Source organism: Triticum aestivum, chromosome 3B (genome assembly GCF_018294505.1).
Source record: "Triticum aestivum cultivar Chinese Spring chromosome 3B, IWGSC CS RefSeq v2.1, whole genome shotgun sequence".
NCBI classification, from domain to species: Eukaryota; Viridiplantae; Streptophyta; class Magnoliopsida; order Poales; family Poaceae; genus Triticum; species Triticum aestivum.
Window position 1 is genome coordinate 121,242,435 of NC_057801.1, and position 6,707 is coordinate 121,249,141.

Genomic DNA, 6,707 nt, shown 5'->3' on the forward strand with positions numbered 1-6,707 from the left:
TAACCTTTGCCTGATGCCTTGGTCTGTGCTTGCTCCCTTTGCACCAAAGAGGAAACAAGGACACTGCGCAGGCCGGCGCCCGCCTGGTCTTGGTCTTCATGGCTTGCGTCATGTGCACCTCGCGAGGTACCCTTTCCTTGATCTCTTCGCCTCCTCGGGAGCCTGCCTGGTGAGGCTGCTCCTGAGGAAGCTTCCTGTCGTCCGCTCCACAAGGCTTGGCCCCTCGCGAGGGTCTTGAGCTTGAGTTGATGAAGATGGGCCGCACTGGGCCACCACTTGAGCCATGCCGCAGGCCGCAGGCAGGCTAGTCTGGGGACCCCCGTTCCCAGAACGCCGACACAACTCTTGTAATGCTCATATCATTAAGATCAATCAAGTAGGAAGTAGGGTATTACCTCCATCGAGAGGGCCCGAACCTGGGTAAACATTGTGTCCCCCGCCTCCTGTTACCATTAGCCTTAGACACATAGTTTGGGAACCCCTACCCGAGATCCGCTAGTTTTGACACCGATAGTCGCCGCAAAATGAATGTCGACTTCAAGGGTCGACTCGTCGACTTTGAAATAGAAAACCTAGTCGCGCTACAACATATAGACATGGTCGATACTTGGGTGGTAGAGCACAAAACCTTTATTGAGAAGACGTACAATGACCGAGGTCAACAGAGGATGGATAGAGATATAATCAAAGAGCACAACTCATGTTTCACGCGTTGGTTCAAGGAGAAGCTTCGGTCGTACCCTTTACATGAGGATTCTTCCACGGAAGAAAAACTCATATCCGCCTTGTCACAGGGTGCCGAGCACAACCTGATGACCAATGAGGCATATGATATCAACGGCTACACATTCTACACCGAGGAAAAGGACATGAAGAGTGATTATCAGAACTCCGGGGTAACGACGGAATGCTGCACCGGTAATGACAAGGACAGATACTACGGAAGGATCGAGGAGATCTGGGAGCTGAGGTACGCTGGAGAGAAGGTCCCGATGTTCCATGTGAGATGGGCCAAGAGTGTTCTAAAAGAAGACTGGTATTTCACCACCATAGTTATACCCAAAGCCAAATCCAAGACTGCGGGCGCAAACGTCACCGCGAAAAATGAGCCATGGGTACTAGCTTCCCAAGTGGACCAATGCTTCCTCATTACCGACCCGTCAAAGCTCAGTCGTGTTGTCGTGAGGAGAGGGAAAAGGAACATCATCGCAATGGATGGAGTCGCCAATTAGCAAGACTTCGACAAGTACGGCGACCCGAAGATGGAAGATGACGATAACTATGAAGTACCATACACCACAAGAAGAAGCAGGACCACCCTATCTAAAGGACGTTCGTTCAAGAGAAGAACTCAAGGGGTTCCGGGGTTAAATTATTCAACCGCGAGAAAGAAGGGCAAGAAGATTGTGAAAATATAGCTAAGATTGAATCACGATGTGTCGGTCGCATGTGTGTGTCAGTGGCAAGCTCAATTATTAGATGCAACTAAATTATTACATGTATCACTTGATTTCGACCATGTCATCCAATTATAAATCTTTGCACAATGGTTTTATCACTCCATTTGCATTTTCCTTTTCTTTTATCACAAATCTTAAATTATTACATGCAACTAAAAATCCAAAAAAAAAATAAAAAAAAAAGTTAGTAATGGCGCATCAGGAGAAGGTGCGCCAAAAATAAAAAAAAGTTTACGGTGCACCCCTAAATGATGTGCCATTGATATACCAATTTTTATGGCGCACCCCTAAAAGGTGCGCCATTGCTAACCCTCCCCCCACTAAAATATCCAGGACGACCCAGCCGGTCATCCTTCTCCCCAATCTGCATCTCACCCCTCGCCTCTTGCCACCGCCGCCGATCCCCTTTCTCTCGGACAAGCCCATACTCTACTCCTTCCAGGAGCTCGCCGCCGCCACCAACAACTTCCTCGCCAAGCGGGGCTCCTCCGACACCTTCTGGCGCTGCTCCCTCCGCTCCCGCCCCGCCATGCTCTTCCAGCTCCAACCGCTCCCGCTCCTCATGCTCACGGCCGCCTCCGTCGCGCTCGCCCGCATCGTGCGCTACCACCACGCCAGCCTCACGTGCCTCCTCACCGCCGGATCCACTGCGTGGTACTAACAGCACCTCCGGGCAGCAGCTGGGCCTCCGCATCCACGCCAAGCAGAAGCTGCCCCTTGCCTACAACGCACTCCTCCAGGTCCAACGCCCTGTTCTTTCTTTCTTTCTTTCTTTCTTTCTTTCTTTACTCAATCCTCCTCCTCCAGTGACATGACTCCTGCCCCAATCAATCAAATGAATCAGGCTCACGGGGAGATTGAGACCGCCACCCGGAAGCCCAGCCTCCTCGCCATCCTCGCAAGGCACTTCTTCCCACAGGTACTCTCCCCTGCTCTGCATTCCTTTCCTCTCCTTGTCTTCCAACCAATCCAATCACTAATTTGATTGATTGATTGATTCATCTCTCCTTTGCTCTCCTCCATGAACGAACCAGTTGTCGGCCAACGTCGGGGTGGGGGTGCAGCTGGAGAGGGGCAACATATTCAGGTACACTCTCCAGGCAAAGAAGGCGGTCTAATTCACCGACGACGGCCTCCTCGGCCTCAACATGATGGGACGCCTCCTAGAAGACAAGAACTTCAAGCCTGTAGCCCCACCCGCCTGCATTTCACAAGAATTTGTAGCATGATAACCATATTACATTTTGTACCTGATTGAAGCTTTTGTTGCTGCTCTCTTCCTGCCTGCAGAGGAAGAAGAGCGGCGCCGTCGAGCTCGCCTGGACCATACTCGACTTCAGGAAGGGCCAGGACGTTAGGATCAAGGCCGGATACGAGCTCTACCGAAAGGTACCACACTGGGCCGCATACTTGTATTGCTGCCTGACTCATTCTTTTGTGCATTATGGTATGTACACGGGCTGCTGACAATTTGTTATATGTGTTGCGTTTATCTACACAACTAAGATGCTAAATTCTTATGGAAGTATATGTTCTGGCATGGGTCTGCTGGGATTCATTTGATGCTTCTCTTTTGATTGTTCCCATTAAGATCACCACCACTTTTACCTGAATTTCTGTCAGTTAGCAGCACTAAATGTTGTATGCCTATGCAGTGGGAAAGTGCATGCCAGTTTCTCTTCCGTAAAGCAAAAAGGGTTCAGAGCAGCACACACCTATTACTCACCACTCAGTAGCTGAACAAACCTTAGGAGATATCAGCACAACACTAAATATTGCATGTCTATCTGCTGCAAGTTCCCCAAAATTTCAAGGGCGCCACAACTAAACTAAGGCTCCTTCAGTTCAATATTTTGTGCAGGGACAAATAGTTACCGCTTTCTCCTGAAATGTTGATTAATTTCTGTTTCGGTTGAGAATGGGGCACTCCTAGGTCAAGAAAATTAGCACAGGTCATGCCCAATTTTCTTGACCTAGAAGGTCCTGATTCTCAACCGAAACAAAAATTAATCAACATTTATAGATAATGTTATTTCTACAAAGCAAATATTTCTAAGTGGCTTTTATAGTTTTCCCTTAGGTTGAAATGCAAACTATTTTTTCTTCCTGCAGCGACAGCAATACTGCACTTAGTAGGATAGAAAATATATAACCTGCAATAGTGCACTTAGTAGGATAGCAATAGTGCACTTGGAACAATCTTTTGGGTAAAGGGGTGTTTATAAACTGTAATGTGAAAATATATAGGATAGAAGAATAGATACTACCTTGATCTCATCCAATAACTCTAGTAGCCTTTTTTCCTATTTAGAGCGAACATGGCCGACAACGATGAGGCCGGCGGTTCGGGCAAGCCATTCTGGGATCTGTCCCAGGAGATGGAGGAAGAACCTCACTGCTATGAGGACGCCGCGGAAGACACCGATCCCGACTACACAACCCCTAGTGGCGTCAGGGATGACACCACGGATGGTTCTGGCCGGGATGCCACCACTGATGATGGCAGCGAACGCATAGATGGCAGCCAACCGAAGAGGCAACGGAAGGACCGGTGCCCGGACGTGCTCGGCATCGTCAAGGAGGAATTTACTGAAGTGTCCTCCAGTGGGCATCCAATGGCGCCCAAAGAATTAGTCAGTGGGTATGCGGGACAACTCGGGTGCATTCTCCGGAGCACCGTCTCGATCAACACCGAGAACCTAAGGCATCGTGACTGAGGGAATTTGCGCAACGTCCTCTACACAAAGCTGCATGAACGATACAAGTTCCCCGGTGACTTCGCAAACACACGCCTCTCAGGGAATAAAGTGAACAGTGCGGCCCTCATGAAGATGAGCACGGCCCTTGCTACTTGGAGAGCCGCGGTGAAGAGAAGGATTCTAAGTGGTGATAGTTATGAGAAGATCAAGGAGACAAATCCGTTGATCAGCGAAGCTGACTACCTGGAGTTCAAGATCAAGTGCGAGAGCAACGCATCTACGGAATCAAGTCGGTGGGGGAAAGATATGCGGGACTTGAACTTAGGGGTCCACAAACTCGGTCCCGGTGGTAACAGAGTGGCGGAACCTAAATGGGACAAGGAGGACGCGGAGCATGCCGAGCAAGGCCTACCGCCCCTCTTCGATAAATACCATGAAAAGTAGACCAGGAACTATGTTAGGGCCCGGTACAAGGTGGACCCGGTAACAAAGGAGCTTACCACAGATCCGAAGGTGAAGGCGCTTGAGCTTGTTCTGGTAAGGAATAGACCCCCACGTAATTAGCTTCATATGGTTGCATTCTAATTAATGAAGCCAAATTTCTAAATGGTTCATGTTCCTTCTGCAGGAAACTGAAAGCAGTAGCATGGGGTCTCAGAGCTCCCCGTCCGCCCCTTGGGACACCACTTTAAATAGGGTGTTGAACATTGTGAAACACACGGATAAGTTCAGTAAGCCGTCATCGGCTGGTCATGTAGCCGGCAAAGGCTTGTCCACGAAATGGTCGGAATACTATAAGGCTGGGCAAAAGGAGAGAAAACAAGCTCGGAAAGCCAGGAGTGCGAGGTTAACGAACTCAAGGCACAAGTGGTGCGGATTCCGGAGATAGTCCAAGAGCAAGTGAGAGACCAAGTGGGAGCGACGATCACTGCCATTATGCCTTCCTTGCTTGAGGGGCTGTGGGGGTGGATTGCGAGCAGCCAACAGGGGCCGCCCCCGATTCCCAACTTCATGGGCAACAACTCGCGCAACGCACCGGCATTGGTGTCTCCAGCAGAGGCGACATTGGTGTCTCCGGAGTCGGCGCCGGCATTCGAGCTTAATGCACCTGGGTGTGGGAATAATACGCCGGCCAGCACCTCGGCAATAAGCGGCCCCACCTTCACTTGCATGCCTGCTGTTGGCGGTGCCTCGACATTAGCTGAGCTCGACGCCATAACGGTAACTAAGCCTCGTCCGATGACTTCATCTCCTTGCCTTTGACTGGGCATCCCTGACGCCCTACATGTTTTTGCAGGGCACCGCCAACGTTCCATGCACTCTCCTGCACTTGGTGGACGGCGAGTTGATCAATGTCGCCAAGGCCGAAATTGTTCAACTGGGCAACCGCGTGTTCCACGGTAATCCAATGCCACCCACCGTGTACAGGGTTCAACTTGTTCGGGTGATGCGGGGCTGCGATGACTTGTTACCTCCATATTGACCCCCTAGGGCCGACGAAGATGATGTGATGACCCTCAGCGCCTGCTTAAACTAGCCCTTGCTTTGGCCGAAGAGCCAGATTCATTTGGGGGCGGGGGACACCACCCCACAGACAACACCACCAGTCGTGCCAGCACCAAGCCGCCGCAATTGTACCGCCGTCAGCTGATCTGGACATGCATATGCCATAGGATCCAGACGATGACAATGGTAAATTTTCCAACGTTGATAAGTATATCAACGAACATGGGTACGATGACAAATTCTTGGAGCCTCCTTCTCAAGAACCCAACCCTGCAAAATATGATCGTGATCTAGCTGGTACCGCGGAGAAAAACAATTGCAACAGGCGTCGTCTGGTGTTCAGTTCTCAGGAGACGCCTCCAGCTACCGGCTTCGCCGAGACTCAAATAGCCGAGGTGCGAAATATTATCAGCCCCAACACACTCAAGAAGGTGGTCTCTGAGCAGAACTCGATCCCATTACAGCAGAAGAAGCAGAAGTGATGGAAAATAAAAAATAACAAGTGTGCGAGCCAGCCGGCACCGAGTACGATCCGTTCTCAAGACGGGCCACCAATATCTAAGGATATCTCGAGGAGGGTGCATGTGGCGGGTAGGCCGATGCTACCGACTAATCTACTCAATGCTGCAACCAGTGCTATGCGGAGTCTGCATGACTCTGTTCTTTCTATGGAGAAGCGATGTCTCTCCGAGAATGATGTGGCATACCCGGTTTTCATGGCCAAGGTGCCAGAGGGCAAGGGCTTTGTCGATAGCACCATCGGGCATATGATCGTCCTGTAGTTTGATGACATCTTCGCCATGTTTAACCATCCGCTGCACTACACCTTCATTCTGCTATTTTCACTCTGTATGGAGATGCTGATCATTAGAGACAAGACCCCGGATATCATGATACTCGACCCCTTCTACATGCGTGCCAAGATCTTGGGCGGCGCTGGGGACCAGCAAGTCGCGAGTTCATACCTCAAAGGTGTCATTCTGGTAAACCCAGATAAGGATAACTTCCTCGTGCCTTACTTTCCCGAGTAAGTCATCCCCTC

At 50.4% G+C, this 6,707-nt stretch overlaps 1 pseudogene; it reads left to right on the forward strand.

Annotated features, from left to right (window-relative positions):
- The first annotated feature begins 992 nt into the window (after window positions 1–992).
- On the forward strand, window positions 993–2,927 carry LOC123067383 (outer envelope pore protein 21, chloroplastic-like; annotated as a pseudogene).
- Window positions 2,928–6,707: the final 3,780 nt, after the last annotated feature.